This window comes from Parus major, chromosome 12, assembly GCF_001522545.3.
Source record: "Parus major isolate Abel chromosome 12, Parus_major1.1, whole genome shotgun sequence".
NCBI lineage: Eukaryota > Metazoa > Chordata > Aves > Passeriformes > Paridae > Parus > Parus major.
In genome coordinates this window covers 5796865-5816095 of record NC_031781.1, presented here as the reverse complement: position 1 = coordinate 5816095, position 19231 = coordinate 5796865, and the positions used below count along the sequence as shown (strand labels likewise).

The 19231-nt window shown below is 45.2% G+C and overlaps 1 long non-coding RNA gene across 1 annotated transcript in view; it reads left to right on the top strand.

Moving 5' to 3' along the window:
* The window catches only part of LOC107210415, a 115444-nt gene that overhangs the window by 36008 nt on the left and 60205 nt on the right, over positions 1-19231 (top strand). The window contains exon 5 of the long non-coding RNA XR_004499180.1: positions 1920-2038. This is a non-coding gene — a long non-coding RNA (uncharacterized LOC107210415). The remainder of the gene's footprint in view (positions 1-1919; positions 2039-19231) is intronic.

Sequence of the window (19231 nt, the reverse complement as noted above, 5' to 3'; positions counted from 1 at the left end):
GTTCTCTTAGGGTGTTAGAGGCCACCAGGTGCCTGTCCCAGGCAGACAGGGAGAGGAGAGTTCAGACAAGTTTTTGTTTTTAATTTCTTCCCTTCCCAACCAAAAACCTGGAGCCCTGCAACTCCAGTTATGCAGAACTGGGTTGGGACTCAGAGAACCCATTCATTTTATGTCAGTGCACTAACAACTATTTGAGTGTAGGGGTTCTATGTCCTTCAAGTTTACGGTGAATCCCTAAGGTCTCTTTATAAATCCCTGATTCTGTGTGTCTCTCTTTGTGAGTTCTGATTTGTTGCAGACCTTGCATTTATGGAATATGCTAGGCTGGAAGGTGCAGCCTGCTGTTAGATCACATTTACAGAGGGCTCATGCAAGACTTAAACCCATATTACGTTTGTTCCTCTGTGATGCTTATATTTGTCTTGCACTTTGTCTGGGAATTCAGATTGTGTGTCTTGGCTGGGCTTTGTCATATATGTTTAATCCCAGTTTCTTTGCTTTCCTGCAGGGACTTGCTAGGGAACAGGAAGTAAATGGAGTGTCTTGTAGAGATGCCTTGTAGGGAGAGCTGTCTGCCAGCCAAAAACCATCCAGCTACAAAAGCAGCTGTTTCAGCCCAAAGAATTTGTAAGCACAATTATTTTCTTAGCACCTCATCATGCTTCTTGCAGGAACTTCAGCTGTCAGACAGGTTTTCCATCCTGCTAGGCTGGGAAACATGGGGTGCTTAGTTGGTGAATTCAGCTTGGTGATCCTGTGACTGAGGGGGTGCATGTGTGAGAGGAGGGAAAGTATCAAGGCATGGAAAGGGGACCACTTGGGCCCAGTCAGTACAGGAGGTTTGGAGTCAGGTTTCAGCCTTTTTCCTGTGCCTGCTAACTCCAAACTAGAGCAGGTTTACTTTGCAGCTGGATCTGGAACGTGTGTGTGTGTGTGTGTGTGTGTGTGTGTGTGTGTGTGTGCGCACATGCCTCAGGCACAAGGGAAAGCAGGAATTTTCCTAGGCTGTGACGCACAGTCTACCTGGAGGACTGGCTTTGTCCTGGGCTGCGGGGGCGAGTCCCAGCTGTCCAAGCATCAGTCCTGTCTGGAACCTCTCAGACACTAAGAAGTATTTGGAATTAAAAATAAAAAATGTCATTTGCGAAAGACTAATCAGCACAGTGAGAGAGAGTGACCTGCTCCCTATATCTCACATGTATATCCCACTGTCAGTTCTTTTATGGAAAAAATCCTCCACATCTTGACAACAGGCATAAGGAAAATAGATTTGTTTGGTTTAACCACGCAGTTAAATGTAGCAGGCTGGTTCCCCTTTGCTCTTTGTTTCTCCACTGGCCCAGAGTGGGGAAATTCCTAATCTCAACACTCAGACTTGCCCTCTTTGCCAAGACTCATCTTGTCCACGTGGCTTGTGTCAAGGCTGTGACTGGGAGAGAAAAGCCTGGCAGCTAGTTTTCTAAGATCATAGCAATCCATTGCTGGTGTCCACAGAGCTGCTGCATCAGGGATCTGGTATGGAGCTGCAGGGGCAGGTCCTGGCCAGGGTTATCTGTGCTCCCCTACCCCTGGCACTCGTGGCCTCATGAAGGGATGACTGAACTGCACAGAAAACAGCTCTGACACAATTTACAGCCCAGAGTGTTAAGATAATGCCAATTGGTGCTGCTTGGCTGCATCAGCTGCTTCCTCCATTGTGTTATTACTGGGAGGGGGGGACAGACTGTTCTGAGTGTTGCTGTTACAAATATGTTTTCCGGCTGTGATTGTGAACAGCATCACTGTCCTGGAGATGGATGGTTGTACCACAGCTCATGTGGTAGAGCATAGAGAGAGCTGAGTTCTCCTTTTCTCCCTGTTTAGGCCTTTGCCAGACCCGTGGGACTCTATCTTACATTCTCAAAATTCTCCTTTTACAGTTTGGTTGCATCTGGCTGTGCTGTGCCCTGCATCAGCCTCCAGAGAGCCTGTGTGATGGGACAGGAGACCTTCCAGCTGGAGAAGTCAGACACTGTTCAAACTTGACCCAGATTCTGAGGTAAGGGGTAAATCTGCCCTTGTTTCTCAAGCACAGCAGTAGCAGGTTGGGGTCGTGGATGGCAGCACGGCCACATCGTGCAGAGTAGCTGAGGGGTGCATGTTCCTGCCCACGTGTCTCCCCTTGGGGAATGGTTACAAAACTTTCTCTGCAACTTTGATGACACTTGCTGAATTTTGTTGTACCCCCATATAGGCATAACTTTAGTTGATGATGGCAGAAATTCAATAGCAATGCTAAAAGTAGTCAACTGCTGCCTGCCTTGCTGACTGGCTGCTTCAGGCCACCCCTTCAGAAAGCTCTAGAAACATCTAGGGGGTGATGCTTGTTCTTATTGCTCTAAGCAAGCCTTAACTACAGAGCAGATGTCACCTTTTAACTTGGTTGTCTGAATTCAGTGGCAACTTTTCACATATGCAGCAGGATGCAGGATCCTTTCCTTCCTGACCAAAACTGTTGAATGTCATTTGCTGTGTCAGCCTAAAATGCAGGGGTGAATTTTATTGGGTAAAGCAATGCCTGTGTGTGGATGAAAAACAGATGAAAGCATAATGCGATCCAGCACCTAGAAATTCAATTTTGATAAATGTAAGCTAGAGAAAGAAGGTATGTGGTTTTAACAGTGACTAAATAGCAACAATTAAATAATTTTTGGCACCAATTACCAGGGGATACAGTGGTGGTTCTGTCTCTTGAAGCCTCTGAAGAATGCATGTCTTGTTATCTCAACCAAAAGAAATTTGGGACATCAAATGAAGTCTAAGAACATTTTTATGCAGGAGATCAATATTATAATTCCTGCTGCCTTCTTTATATCTAAAAATGTAAAAAATGTAATTTTAAAGGCACTCAGTATTCTTTAGTGTAAATATTGCTACTCTGCAGCAATCCGTATTTCCTTCTCCTTAATGCTGCTTTCCTAACACATTGTTCTGAGCTGGTGGATGGCAATCAAGATTACAAGAGGTTAAATGCCTTGCTACCTCTGTATAGTGTGGAGTGGTGGTTCATGCTCAATGTGTTGAAGGATGTAGAACAGACTGATCTAGAGACAGGAAGGTCCAAAGCTCTTTCTTGCTTTGACCTGAGATTTGGGAAATTAGTGGTTATTAATCCTTGTGATCCTGGAATGCCCATAGGCTGTGAAAGGAAATCTGGACCTCTTGAAATGCCCTGTACCACAAAAACAACCTTACTGTGAAGGACTGTATTAAACTAATCAAGATTTTGTTTGCCAAATCCTTAAAAAATGTGAGACATCTTCAAATTACTCTCAGTGTTCATTTGTAGTTTTTAAAAATTTGATTTTACTCGTCTGTTATCCTATTACCTCTTTGGTGCTTGGTAAATAAAACAACCTGCAACTGTTTCCTTTGACTTGCTGAACTTGAGGGCAATGCCAAAGCTGTAACTTAATACCAAAGCATCCCAGCTCTATGGACGTGTTGATCCTCTGACAGCCAGTGAATTCCTCTGGGCTAACCAGGGGGTTATAAAATACATCTTAACATGCAGCTATTCGGCAGAAATCTTTCCTTACCTGACATTAGCCAGGAAAAATCCCTCCAGCCTGCCCTGGAGGGGAGGGGTCCATGCAGCTGGGGAGGTCTTGATGGCTGTATTCTGTAAACACAGCACCTTCTCCACCAGTCATTACCCTGCCCTCCCTACTCTCCCAAAGCCACAATTGCAAGGTCAAACTTTCAAATTCCAAGGTGCTGCTTCTGAGTGCTAGTGAGTTGACCAAAATGTATTTGAGAAGTGCTGTGGATCTATCCAACAGGTTGGAGATCAGGCAGACCTATGACGCCCTCAGAGAAGAAGAGAATGTTGGAGGTCAAAGGTTTGGATCATAGGATGAGGAAGTTAAAGTTCCATGTCTGAGTCATGATCTTTTGTTTGGCTCTTCTGAGTAGGGGATTTTTTTGCTTTTAGAAGAGAAGTTGTTCTGCTTTTAAAGTATTGCCTTTGATTTCAAATGAAGGAAAAGTGAGTATAAAAAGAGGAATGTTTGTCCACGTTTTCTTTCTTTTCTGTAAAAGCCTTGTGAAAGCACAAGTAAAATTCACTTCTGAAGAGCAGGGTGCTCCAAAAGTGGGAAAGAACCATAGCCTGTCCCATCTATTATGGGTCACCTTCTGAGTCCAGACATGGAAACTCCCATAAAAGAAGCAATGAAACAGTCTGGAATACTTCAGCCTGGAAAAGGGATGATTTGAGGGGGAATGTAGCAGAGACTGACAAAATCTGGAGGTGCATGATGAAGCAAATGGGTAGGGACTGCCTATTCCTACATTTTCCCATGCAAGAATTGGAGGCAAACAACTGTGGGCAGATTTCAAACAAATGGTGGGAGCTGGTTCTGGATACACAGAGAACTTCTCATCAGAGTGTATTGTGAGTGCAAGGTGTATTCTCAAAAGAAGACAATAGTGTTTGAAACCAAGATTGTTAGGGATCACTGAATAGACAAACCCTCTAAGGCCAAAAAAAAATCTCTTCAGCTGAAAATAATTGAAGATTAAATAAATAATTTGTGTTTGAGGAGGGACCTATTTTTTGACCTGTTCTTCCTCTTTCCTGAGTGTCCATCCATAAGTTTATGTTGTGGTGGTGGGTAGATCCTTGCTGTGGATTCATATGGCTGCTGTAGGAGTTCTGAGACACTTAAGTCTGGAAACAATATTGTTATTTTTTTCAGTCCTGCAAAAGAAGCATCAGCACAACTTGAGCTTCCTTAGAACATCCCAAGGATGACTGATCTCCTTAGAAATTGTTTCCAGGCTATTCCTAAATTATCTGCAGTCTCAGTGATTATGATTTCCTTAATGCCTTCCCTGACCATATAAGCAGTAAATGGGAAGGTCTCTGCTTGCTCAGGGAAGCATCTCCTGAGGAATGGGGACTTTTGGGGAAGAGTAAGACATAAGAGGGGCCCGTAGGCAAAGGGGAAGTCTAGGGGGAGGCACTACAGTGGGACTTTGGGAGCATAATCTTTGGCAAGCTGTATTTTCTTGAGAAATTTCAGCTGCCTGTAAGTGGATAGGTGGATTGAGAGAGTTGGGTAAGAGCTGTACTGGGATGGGGTAGGAGCTAGTGATGAAAAAGCAGCTCTGTGTTGGAAGGTGTGGGAACATCTCTGTCCCATTTGCTCTTGAGCACAACCAACGCAAAGGAGCAGTGCTGGCTGTTGATTTCCTCAGAATGGGAAGCCAGACTCTCTACTTTCCATGTATTGCTATCAGCAAGTCTGACAACTCCTCAGAGGGATTTTTGGGGACTGTTAAATGTCATGTCTACATGTAACTTGTGTGAGGGAAATGCATATTCCCGGAGCTGTTTTTCTGAAAGCAGAACTGCAGGACTTTTTCCTTTATTTTTTCACTTCAAAAGGACTTAGTGCATAAATCTTGTCCCTGGCAGAGGCTGCCTCTCCCTTTGCGACAGCTCAAGTGCATACACAGGGAATCAGAGAGCAGGTGACTTCAACTTAACCTTCCCTCTGAGCTTGAAGAACAAGCCAAGGCAATACAAAAGGGACCTTCTAAGAGACTTGTGCAGCTGCACAGCCCTTATATTGGCCCCATGATCTGTTTATCTTTTGCCTTCAAGGAAGTCTCAGAGTTAGGGGAAGCTCCCCCAAGTTGGATGGCTTAAAAGACTGTATCCGCTGCTGGGAAGTGCAAATGCTTCTTTCTTTATAAGCCATTTGATGTGTTTTTCCTCTCTTGCTCTCTCTTCCCCTCCTCCCCTGCCAGCAGGATCTCTGGCTGTTGCATGCTTTTCATTAAATCTTTCTGATTGTAAGCTTGTATGTTCTGACCCAGGGTCAGAGAGTACCATGGCAGGGATACAGCTCAGCAACAGAATGGAGAGCTTTTTCTGGTTTGGATTATTGGGCATCTCCAGTTATTGCAGATTGTATTCTCGTCTGGTGTCTGAAGCCTGAGTTAAATGTCACCCGGAAGGGAGCATTCCATGATGCTCCTGGAATACTGAACTCTTGAATGATGAGGGTGTCAGTGTGTGTGCTCCAGTCGTGCCTTGGCCAGCTTCCAGCCTCTAATGCTACTGTCACTCTTATCCCACATGTTCCACCTCTGCAGTATCCATTGGGGGAGGTTATTTAACTTTCCTCACTGATATCAACAACTGCCACCGTTGTGTTGTTGGGTTTAGGTTGTTTGTCTGTAATGAAAGCCCCACGCTTAGAGCCAGCTCAAATCACCAATTGCTTACTCAGCTTCGCAGCTCTGTTATCGGAAGGCATAATCGCTTCCTGCATCTTTGTTTGTCTTTGCCTCCCTGCTGCTGTACTGATGGGCTGGGAGGTGCCCTGCTGCTCCTGCAGCTGCTTTTCCCTGCCCCAAGGCACATCAGCATGTGGGGAGGAAAAGAAGTTCCCGGTTATTGCCTCACCTTCTTGCGATGCCGCAGACACAGGCTGCTCTGTAATATGGAATATCATCCTTCTGAGGGAGGAGGTCATGGGGCATTCATGCCTATTGTGAAGGCTGTGGAGTTCGCACTTAGAGGGGACACCTGGCAAAATCCATCTGTAAGCTCTGGGCTACCTGGTATGAGCACCGGTGCTGAGATGCCATGTCCAGGCATTTCTCTTAGTGTGTGCCCATGATACTGGCCAGGGCTGTGGAGATGCAGTGACAGGGCCCTGAATGAGCCTGTCCTGGGCCTCCAGCCACTGCCCTGTCCGTGGGCTCAGGGGCTCCATTTAAACTCAGTCCATGACTTTCATCGCCCCCTGAGCTGTGGTGCTGATATACCGCTCCATACAGGGCCTCACACTGGGACCCTGATCCATGGATTGACCTCCCAGTTTGGCATCAGACCTTCCTGGTGACCACTGGACTGTCTCTGACTGTTGTTACTGTCACTGGAGCTGACTGACCTGCGATTTGAGCTCCTGCCTTCATCTGCTCTATCACCACACATGATCAGAGCTCTGAGTCTGCCCTGGCTGCCATCTCCAGACTTGGCTGCTGATCTCACTTATATCCTGTGGGATGGGGGAGCCCTGCCCTACTGACTGAGTTATCCTTGACTCCTCATCCTGTAGGGAACTCACAGCTCTTCCTGATCCCTGACCCTTGAAAGGTCCCTATGGATAGCTGATTCTTTGGAAAGACTCGTTTTGGTGTGAAACACTTCCTCAGCTACCAGCACAGCACAACAAGAGCATGTGGCCTTGGGGATATCCTGTCTGCCCACTGGGGAAGGTGACACAGTGCATCAAAGCTGTGCCTTCCTTCACATCTCCAGTGTGTATCACCAGCCTATTAGTTGCAAAATTAATTAGCATTCCAGCCGTTGGATGTGATGTGTTTCTCAGCTCAGCAGGCTGGCCAGGAACTTATGTCCAGCCTCAGGAAAGGAGGTTTGGGGATTTGGGGGTATATTTCTTGTTTGCTTTTTAAGCTGCTAATAATTCCAGTGTTTTCTGCTGCAATCAGCAAGCTGCCCTGTACTGTGATGCTTCCAAGACAAGAAGAGAAACCATTCTTTTGCAGAATCCTTGCTAAACAGGTTCCCTGAAAAATATGAGGAACTTGTGACTGCTCACACCTTGCAATCAAAGATCATGATAGATGCATTTACAGAGCAGAAATAATAACAAATATCAACAAACAGGGGGAAATGGCTCCTCTGAGAGTAAGAACCAGACTAATGCTCAGGTTAGATAGCTAAGTTTTGTGATGTACCACGGCAAGAGCCCACCTGTGAAAGTGAAGCCTCCTGATAAGGCTGTAAAATGTGTAAAGAGAATTGCTGCTGCCTTGTCCCATGGGAGGCCCCTAAGCACAGCGATACCTCCTGCCCTAGGGCAGTGCCTCAAGGGAGGGAGCGGAGGTTTCCTTGGAGAGGCACTGCCACATCACCCCTCTCCTTGGTGCTCCAGACACTGCCGTTTGTTTCCTCCCAAAGGGCTGGGAAATGCGGAGGCATTTAGCTGACTGTGGCAGCTCCTGGCGGCTGTTGCTGTCTCAGGGGGATGGAGAGAGCTGTAGGGAGCGGATGGTACATGAAACCCCTTTTTCCCCTTTTCTGATACGCTCCTAAATTCACCTGTGATTGCAGATACTGAAGGTTGCAAGCTCTTGCCAACCTTCAGAGATTTATAGCAAAAATCCTCCCACACATGCTATATACTTCAGAGGGCGGAGTATAAGGAGTGCTCCTGGGGGTGGCTGGGAGATGTCCGTGATGTTTTGGAGATCCCCATTTGTCACTGAAGGGTAAAGAGGGACAACTGTTGTCTCTGGGAGCCCCACTCTTGTTTATTCCCAAAGGAAGGGGTTTGCTGACCCAGCAGCCCAGCTGTAGCTCAGAGGAGCTTTATTGGGTGCTCTACATAGGTCCTACAGGTATTCTATGCATAGAGCCTTGTCAAAGTAATAATTCAAACAGGGTTCATCTGAAGCTTTTCTAGCTATTGTGGAGACAAATCAGGGCTGATGAATCTTATTGTTACAGAAAAAAAGAAATAAAAATTCCACACAGTAAAGGAAGAGTGCTGTTGTGTTGCTTGAAATTCTGGCTGGATTAAACTGGACGTCTGAAACTGGGGAGATGTGAACAATTGGATTCAAAGCTGAAGAAAATGTTCTTGTGACCCCTTGTGAATCATAATTCACTTACCCAGATAATGGGTGTTGTGTGACTTAATTATTGTAAAACCAGAATGTGTTCTGCTCCTAGTTTGCTTTTTTCTTTCAGTTTGTCTAGCAATTTCATCCCTTAAAGATCTTAAATATTGACTATATTATTACTGCCATTATTCTACCCAAGTCAAATTTATATTGCATATCCCTGCTCTGATTATAAATAAGATCCTAAAATTATCCCTAGCTCACCTAAGGTTGTATTTCTAATGTGGGGAAGCCATTGAAGCTGTCCTGGTGTTGGGAAAATATTTTTCAGCTCTTCAGGCACTGCAGAACTCCTCTGTCAAGATTTATTCCTACAGCCTGGACTGTCCATGGTATCATCATAGGAGATTTTTTTAAAAAAACTTAAAAAATACAAACTGTTTCATAGTAATTGATTTCTCTGATCCCTCCTGGGTGGGGAAGAATGACCCACCACATCCTGTGATGCTGAACAAGATGTGCTAATAGACCTTTTAATCCTTTATTTCCCTGTATGCCACAAGAAATTTGTACCTGTTTAAAGGCTGAGTAGATGACTGAACCACTCCCTTTTGGCATTGTGTAAGTTCAGGGGAACTACTGAAATGGAAATCAGATTTCCAAATCATCACCCACAGGAGGAAGAGAGGGAGCTTTGCTTGTGTTTGCTTGTCCAAGAAGAGATAATGGACTGAAGTTTTAGTGTGTAGAAAATGGGAAGAATGTCTTGAGAATTATGGTTGGTGCTTTGGTCATGGGGAGGGAGACACTGTTCTTTAGGGGCCTACAGAGTATTTTCCCAGTGAAACAACATTATGGGGGTATGGAAAACAGGGTGAAAAAGGTGAAAAAGGTACAAATAGAGATGAGACTTATCACTGGCAAGAAACCATGTTTCTGGGGGTTTATAGGGAAAGACTGTAATTTGGTTATTGTGAAGGACCAAAGCAGTCTTATCTATGTACCAGGCTTTGATAAGAACGATGCTGTGTCAAAATTCCCCCTGCATTTTTTTCACTGTGTTTGTTTTCTTTTCATCAAGAGTTTTGGGAAGTGAGATGTGGTTTTCATCTCTTAAAGCTGTACTGTTTGGAATGCAAATTGTTGAGGTCAGGGTTTCTTTCCCCTGTAGCTTTTATGGCTTTGCTCCTGTATATCGCCTTTTATCTCTACTTTTCACTCTGTTCTGAGATGCTCCATTGCCATCTGTGCCCTCAAAAGCACCTGAGGGTCGTTTCTCTACCCAGCCCCCAGATAAACCAACCTGGGTCTATGTGTCCAGTGGAATTGCCAGTACCTGATCCTGGCCTCAGTTGTAGTGTCTTTGCCAGAGTTCCTTGCTCTGAGAACTAAACAGATTTTCACCTTTGAAGCCCAACCAGCTCTGTCAGAATTAATTAGAAACACACAAGTGCACAACGTTCTGTTGTTTCTTACTCAATGAAGGTGCTAGGAAGTAATTTTTATTGTAATGCTGACTGTTAAATTGAAAATGACAATTGCATTTTTGCCAGAACTGGGCTTCTAGATGATAGGAGGTGTTAAATGCATAAGGTGTTGCTGCATGGCATGTCACACTACCTCTAGCTCCAAAACCAGAGAAGATAATTGCTAGATTTTTCTTTGTCATATGAAGACTGTCTAGCCCTAAATCTGTACAAGAGCTCAAAATTTATAAATATACCCCAAATAACCAAAAAGCACCACTGAGTGCATCACCCATGTTAACACACTCAGAGATAATTCTACTGTTGAATTATGTTAACAGAGTTTCAGGGGAAACGTAGGTTAAACTACAACTTCTGTGAGCTTGGGGCATCGGCTCTGGAAAACATCCACCATGCAGAGCTGCTTTTTTGTACCTGGATCATCATGATTTTATTTTCTTCCCCTGTGATTCAAGTGGTGAAAAGCACAGGACCTGTGAATTTTGGTTTTCAAAATGTTTTTTGCCAGTTCTGCTGAGCAGGGGCTTGCAGTCTAAAATCACTTTGATAGACTTATTCTCTCAGTGAAACTGGTGGAAATGGTGGAAAGGGGAGAAAAATGCTTCATTTTGAGCTGCCTCTTTCACAAAGCACTTCAGTTACCTTAAAATCTTTAGATCAAAAAAAGTCTGAAAGGGCAATTCTTCAACACAAAGGAGAGCAGGAGAAACACAGGGCACTCATGGCTGGGAGTGCTGGAGGAAAAATTCATCCCATTGTCCTGGAAAACACTTGAACACTGGAGAGGAAGGGGTGAAATGCAGCTCTCCTGGACAATGTCTTCCAGGGAAAATTCCTTCTTGGCCTAAAGTTTGGCACCATGAGAGAGGTGAGACTTCCTCAATCAGCCTCAATCGGGAGGAAATTGAAAGCAGAGATAGGAACAAGCTGTGGGCAATTTGAATTGCTTTCATTATTCAATTAACTTTGCATCAGTGTGGGTGATGCAGAGATGGAGAGTTCTGATAATGCAGGGAACTATTACTTGGGAATCCTCTGGACTTTCAGGACTTTTTGATGTCTTGCCTGATAAGAAGACTGTACTGAGATAAAGACCAGAATCCCTGGAGGAGCCCTTCAGCTATTGTGTTCAAGTAAGATGGCAACTAATGTTTGTAAAATAGGTTTCCCTAAGCTTTTAGCCTAACCTCATCTGGACTTTTCTTCTTGCCAGCACCTGTCACTATTGCACAAATTTTAACCCTCAGCTGAGTGGGGTCAGCCTGGGGTTACTTTCAGGCTGCAGCTGCACTCTAGTTTTAAAAAACACTGCACAGAATTTGCTTTCCTTTCAGAACAGAGACCAGGGAGCAGCAGTGACAGCAGATGGCTTAGAAGGTGTGAGCCCAAGCAATGACTATACCTGGCTTTGCCAGCCCAGCAGCCAGGAAGAAGGGGACAAGCCATGGGTGACTGAACTGAGCTGCTTTGCAAAATCCTGGGCAGAAACCTCTACTTTTCATTGCCAGGGATTGCCTACCAGCATCTCTCTCTTGGCTGTAAATGCCAGGAGAGAAAAGCATGCCATGCATACTTTCAGGAATTATAGGGGGGGATCAGGTTTCCCCTGCTCTGCTTGATGGTGACCCTAGACCCAGGTACATCTAAATAGGGTTGTCTGAAATGCTTACCAATAGGGCACTTCCCTTAGGTTTGTAAATAACCATTTAGAAAGGCGTTTGAAATGCAGTGATTCTGTCAGCACTGGTGTATTCTGACTATTTTATTTTTATTTAAGTCTCAGACTGATAAACACTACACAGTTTGAATCTTTGGGCCAGTGTGTGCCCCTAAAGGCTGTGGCCAAGCCATGGTGTTGTCCTAGTTGCTATTTGGAATCAGCAAAGCCCTGAGAACTCCCAAGTTAAATGTTGATTGAGAGTGAACTAGTGATTTGGATTTTATTGACTGGTTATTTTATCTGCATATGGAGAAAGAGCTCTACCTTCCCCTCCAGTTCTCAGCCCTTCTTCAGTAATTCCACTTCTTTGGTGCTTGCCTTTTGACTTCTTGTCCAAGTTGATCAACTGATAGGCCTGTTCCTAGCCTTTTGTTCCTGAGTGCTGCCCGGGTTAAGGGGAAGTCAGAGCTTCTCTGGCCATGCTTTTGTGTGAAGTGCTTCAGGAAACTCTACAATATCAGGTCATGTAGGTAGGCTTGAAGAGGGCAGTGTTGGGTGCTGGAGAGACAGACCACATGGCAGCAGGGAATGCTGTGCAAGCTCCTGTCCAAACACAGCACTAGGGGTGGATCCCAAACTCTGAGTTACTTATGGAGCTGTTTGCTTGCAGGATGCACAGGTCTGTAGGATTGGGAAAAACTGTGGAGGCACAGTAAGGGAGCTGGAGTTTTCAAAATGCAGAAATTGAGAGATGGGAAAACTTGCCCTGTGAGAATGTTTTGAGGAAGGAAAATGATTTCTTTTTGCAGGTAGCTTCTGGTCCTCTCCCAGTAAAGTGCTTCCTACAAAGAAACTGGGAAGGTAGAGGGTGGTGCCCAGGTCAGCAGGGGAATTGCACACTCAGGAGTCCCAGACTCATGTACTAAAATCCAGGAGAACAAGGATAGGGCCAAGCAGGAGAGAAGCACAGGCTGTTTCAGGAATCTGCTTATAGCAGTGAGATCTGCTAAACCTGTGTGAAAACCCTGCAGCCAAAGTGTTGACCAGGAAGCTCAGCAGCAAGAGGGAAGTTCAGAGAATTCACAGAATGTTCTGGGATGGAAGGGACCCACAAGGATCATTGAGTCCAACTCCTAAGTGAATGTACAGGGATTAAACCAAGTTCATTGCATCCAAACAAGCAAATGAGACGACTTTCTCCAACACAAATTGATTTAGCTGATAGATGATGACTCGTTGTGCCCCTGGGCAGGAGGTGGGATCAGACTGATTTTAACTGAAGTTCCTGGGGGTCTCCTGGCTCAACTACCTTGTTTCAAGCATAAATTACAGTGTATTCTGAGAGTATTGTATAGACTTGAGTGTTGGTGGGTCGGTTGCAATAAAACTTCCCCAAAGTACTGGTGAGATGATGCTTAAGCAATAGCTTGTAATAAACTAAGATGCGTGTACTGTACATAATGATTGACAACAAAGAGGAGCAGCAGGAGAAGGACAGGAGAGGAAGAGAAATGTTTCTGGTGAAGAGTATGAAATGGTATTTTTTTTTGTTGTTGTTGTTTTTTTTGCAGAGCATGTGGAGCACGTGGGTGGTTTGACTGGAATGTATTTAGAGTTCTGTCCCTGTCATGGCTCTGAGGGAGTGAGCGATGGGTGTTCTGTGCTGCCAGGCAGTTTGTTCCTCACAGGCATCACTGTGTGATAGATCTGTGTAAGAGCCACCCTTAGCATGTCTGTTAAAATGATAAATCCTGTGTCTTGCACAGGGTTCAGTGTGTTGCAGTTCATGCAACACAAGCAGGAGAGAAAATGAAGGTGCAGAACAAGGCTACAATGTGCCCCAGGGAGGCACAAGGTCTCCCTCATTCTTGGTCCCTTCTGCATGGGTGCAAGGAGCTCCCTCCTTGGCCCAGCTTGCCCCTTGGTGTTTGCTGGTGTTTGTGTTCCTCAAGAGCAGCCTTTTAAACCCGAGCAGCTCAGCATGAGCTGTTTCCATCCTCCTGTGGGATGTCACAGATATCTGTGGCATGACTCTGAGTCAAACTGTGTCACTCAGCTGTTTCAGAGCACACACAGGGCTCATCTAGGCCTTTACAGAAAAGATCCACAATTCCCTTAGTGCCTGTATAGATTTTTCCACAGTATGGTATTTGTCTGCTTAGTCACAGAGCTATCTTTGTGTTTTAAGAATAGACTTGTCTACCATCTCCTTGGCTGTACAGCAAACTAAAGACTTTATTTGTCTTAGCATAAACACCTTGTATAAGTGTCAGATGTGCCAGCAAGCATGTGCTTAATTAAAAAGGCTTCTTAATAGGTTTTGTTATCATTTTAATGCTCTGCACTTGAGCCACTTCTCTTAAAGGACTGTTTAATGAATTTCTGAGGCTGACAAGTAATGTTCTTGGCTTGCTTGTTGTATAATTGTAAAATTCATTAATGTTTCCCTTTGCATGGTGTATATTGAATCACAAATATTATGACTTAATTAGCTGATTGCAATTTATGGGATGGTGGATGCAGGCTTTTTATTTACTGATCTTATGCAGAACTAACCTGTTTAAAACAAGTAAACAAGTAGAAACTCAAGTTGTTTAGTTGTCCCTGCTGACAAATACCTCCCCTTGACCCTCATCATCTGGGGACTTTTCCATAGCTTGCTAACCCCCCTCCCCACCCCCTTTCTTTTTTTTTTTCCATAAAAAGGAAGAAAGCTTGCTAGAATTAAGCAGACCTTTAGTTTTGGGGCATTGGCAGGACTCAAACAACCTCATTGCTCTGAGTACAGAACTTTCCATGTGTATTTTCTTGTTACAAGCAGGTCTCTAGCATGCATTTCCTTTGAGTCTCACAGAAATGTTCTGAGGTGATTCCTTAGCTGGTGTACTTGGAAGTACTTCCTCACCAGTTCTGAGAAAGGGACAGAGTTATTTTTCCTCTGCTTCCTTGAGAGTTGAAATTATTCACACTAGTAAACAGAATTGCTGCTTGTGGGGAGGCACAAATCCACAGGGTTGTGGGTCTCTGAAATGCCTGTGCTAGCAGGGTGAAGGAAGCTCAGTGTGTGACAGCTGTGGGCCAGAAAGGGCATGATGTCCCTGGAAAGACCTACCTAGTGCAGGTAGCTCTAGATAACCATCAAACTGAAGTATCATGTTCCAGTTGTACCTTCTGCTGATGAGTTTATTTTCCCGTGTCTTTACAACAGCCTGGTGTAAAGCTACCATCCACCCAGGCTACCCACATTTACTTTCCTAATCAACAGTTTTGCTGGATGGGAAAAATGGGCAGTGGGTCAGAAATCACAGTCAAATTGTTTCTGCAGGATGACACTGGATGTGAGGGGTGTCGTGGTACCTGCTCTCTTGCAATGCCACAGCCTGTCTGTTTTGCACTGGGATGGAGATTGTCTCCTCCACAAATAATGTAGTTATGCTCCTGTCTCTCTGGGCTGAGACTGTACAGAGGCAAAATAATAGTAACAGCTTGCCCAGAGCATACAAGAAATCTGTGGCAGAGAAACAGGATTCTGCCAGAGATCATAATGGCAGAAACATCCTTTTTTCCATCTGTGTTGATTTTCAGATTGCTTCATGCTCCCTTTCTGAGTTTTACCCTCATTATAACTTGAGGAAAATTGAGCTGCTTCAGTGGTCTCTCCCCTTCCACTCCTCTTCTCTTCCTACAGCTTCCTCATTGTTATTCTTTGCTATGCAGGGCACGGAACTCCTTAGGAAATCAGCTGCTGCTGGTGAAGGCTGGACCTGTTTGGAGACTGTAGCCACAAAAGCCAGACTGCCCAGTGTAATCAGGCCATTAAACCTCCTGTGGGAATTTTTAAGGCTGGCTTTATCTGCCCTGCAGAGAGAAGTCTGGGGAGAGGCCGTTGCACCATTGTTCCTCCTGCTGATGACACAGACTGGAATTGCTTCTCCTTGAACACTGCCTCCATTGGGGTGAAGCCTGGCTTTGTCTTGTCCTAATCCCTCAGTCCAGACCACAGTGACCACATGAAGTTAAAGTAGCCCTGAGGCTGTTCCCTTGTTCTAACACGTGCCACCAGCAAACTGCTCAAAGAGATCAAATCTTTGACTAGACTCTGACCCAGTGTCTCAGCTTCAACCCAAAATTTTGGTCTGGGAGCAGTCTGATTGAATTTGGGCTTTACCAACATAAACAGCTGCTTAGAAAATTCAGAGCCTTATTTCCTTACTTTCGTATCCTTCATCCTATCTTCTGTCATTACATGTTTCAGTCCATGACTGTAGACTTTGCTGGAAAGAGTCAGTCTCTCTGGGAGTTACAAACGTTCGTGCAGTCTCATTCTCATTTTTGGATCAGAGGGATGGATTGGAAGTGAAGAGGAAGTTTTCTCATGATGTAAGATTGTTTGAAGTTTTTTATTTTCAGTATTTTTCTCCCAAACTGCAGTGAGTTTTGTTGTAGTTTTGTGTTTCCTGGTAATTGATAAAAAAAAAATCCATACTGGTTGGCAACAGCAGAAAAGGCACATAAGGTACCCAATCCTAAAACAAGAACAGTTCTGGCCTGTTCCAAGACACCTCCCCCTCCCAAAATGTTAAACTGGGAGATTTGCTGAAGCTGTTCTGTTCCCATGGCTGGATTAGACCTCAGTGAATCAGCCCTCTGAGAAATCTCCTTGGGGAATTCCTGGCAGGCTGTACCCCAGCATCACTTGCTGACTAAGTTGGGAGCTTCCTCAAGTAGTGCTGCTGTGCAGGACAATGGGTCAAAGCCTTGCTGTGCCATCCTGGAGCCCAGCTGTGGAGCACAACTTAGAGGCTGGGGAAAAGCCCTGTCCCATCCTGCACCACTCTTGTCCTCCAAATTCCCCAGGATGTGAGGGAGTTCACCCCTCTGCTGTGGTGATCTGGGATGAAAGCATACTCGTTTGAGCTCCTGCCTACACTGAGTCCTAGACTGCTGCTCTCCCAGGAGTGTCAGTGGATGCTGGGCTGCCTGAGAGAGTGGGGCACCAGGCAGGAGGATAGGAGCCAAAATACATACCTGCAGCCTCCCAAACACTGGGAACCCTCTTGGATATGGGGTGTAGACTGGCCACGAAGCTGCAGAGGACAGGTGAAGAGACTGGGGTTTGTGGTGCTTAGGACCTCACCAAAAGTTGTTGGAATAAACTGGAGAGCAGAATTCATCCCAGGAGCCATTAGACACAGGCAGAGATTTTACTTTTGAGCTTTTAACTTGATTTGCCTGATGTGACATACCTGTCTTTTCTCTATTTGGAATTATCTTGTCCTGTTTGTACCTTTTTAGTGCTCTAGTAAAACCCAGCCATGGGGCCAGAAGCCTTTGACTTCTGGCTTGGCTGCCTCCAAGACCAGATGTGGCAATTTCACCTCCCAATCTGCCTGTGTCAGCCCAGTCCCAAACAGCTTTTAAGTGATGAAGTAGACAAATGCTTGGCAAAGTTGCTCTGGTTGAAAGGAGCAGAGCTGGACAAGTGTTTTACCCATCAGGGCTCCAGCTCCCTGCCCAGCCAGGAGGGTTTGCTGCCTGCAGCACTCAGCAGCGTGTGTTTGTGCGGGGCTTTTTCTGCGCATACTGATTTTGAGCTGTACATTTTCTTCCAGGAAATCTGTATTTGGTTTTATAACTTCCCAGGAATAGTTTGTGCATTGGAAACCCCCCGCCCCCTCCTGCCATATGGGAAGGAAAAATCTCACTTGTACCCTGTAAAACATACATTAAGTTTTTTAATGAAATGAACTTCCGATAACTGCGGAAGTTTGGAATTTTCAGGGGCTTTGATGCAATGGGTGTAAATTCGTGACAATTTCTGAGATGTATGTGGCAAAAGAGTGCAGCTGACTGTGTTTGTCCCCTGTTTGGTCCATGGTCCAAGACACAGAAGCCACCAGCATGGTTTGGTACCACAGCAGCTGGTGATGCTCTGGTGGTACAAGGTCCATTATTCAACAACCAGTTGATACAACTTTTGTGTGGATGGCTCAGGTCATTTTCCCTTGTCCAGAGGTTGCAGCTGTTCCTGTGCCATTGCCTTTATCCTTTCACTTCCTTGTTTCCAAGACCAGTTGTGCTTGGTTGGGCAGTGCATACAAGGTCCAAGATGATGAACCTGTTCTTAATGTTCATCAAATCAGCTCCCAATTACCCTCCCCCAGAGCTGACTTTGCTCATCAGCCTGAGCACTCCTCAGACTGATTTTTGAGTGTCTTTTTAGTGCAGCAGAGCTAAACTATCTGCGTGGAACAAGTACTGGAGGGGAAATAGGACTTCAACAGAAATCCCTTTGTTTCAGCTTCCCAGCAGTAACACCTCCTTGAATGGAGACTCTTACCTCCTCAGCAAACAGTTTACACTGGCATACCCTGCTGTTTGCAAGGAATGAGACTTGATAGAGGTCCCACGGGTAAAGCAGGCTTGAGTAAAATGCTATCACTGTCACAAAATCCCTGCCCCTTCTGAGGCTCTCTTGTTCCTGCAAAACTGTTCAGACGTTGATTGTGCAGTATTCTGGTGTCCCTTATATGTATGAGGGTCAAAGCAAAGCAGTTAAATGACATTTCGCATCTCAGAACTGGAATTACCTTTTCCTGCAGGATGCTTCAGGTGAAAATTTGCTAAAAAAACCCCAACCAACTCAATGGCTTGCGCAAAATTCCTCCCAGGATGGAGAGTTTGACCAAGAAGAGAGGGGAAGATTGGGTAATTCTTTTGTAGAATTCATAAACATTCATTTTTTCACAGTTTCCTTTTACCTTCCTTACCTGAGCAGGTGGGAGGAAAATGTGGCCCAGCAGTTACAAAAGGGGCTAAGTCTGAAGAGAAATAAATCCTCTCTGCAGCTGCCCTGTGCCAGGCAGCTGGCCAGTACCACCTCCACAAACACTCGTGTACATCCAGCACAGGAGCAGCTGAGTGTCAGCCCAGCCCAGCATTTCTCCAGGTGCCAGGTACTTTTGGGTGGCATCACAGATTGAATGTTTCCTGGAAAGAGAGAGTCTCTGTGTAAACATGCTGAATAAACACAGTCATTCTCTCCATCCAGCCCCATCCTGTCAAGCATGAGGTGCAGATGCAAGAGCCAAGAGCTCTTCCAAATTCTTTCCCCTCTTGCTGCCTCTCTGTTCCACCTGCGGTGTACAAGCAAACCAAGGCCAATAGCCTTGGCCAAGGCCAGGCTGGGTGGGACTGGCCCAGTGCTACCTGCTCTGCTTCCAGCATCCCTGTACTGTGGACCTGCACCAAGCTCTGCCTCTTCATGGATTTGCTGGAATTGGGAAAAGGATTGCTCTTAACTTTGCTGAGGCAAAGCCACCATCCAAATGGTTGGGGAAGAGGGGAATGTGAGGGGATATGAGGTAACCAGCTCTTGCTCATACTGGTAATCCGTACATCTTGTGAAAAAAATACATAAGGAAGAACTGGGACTGAG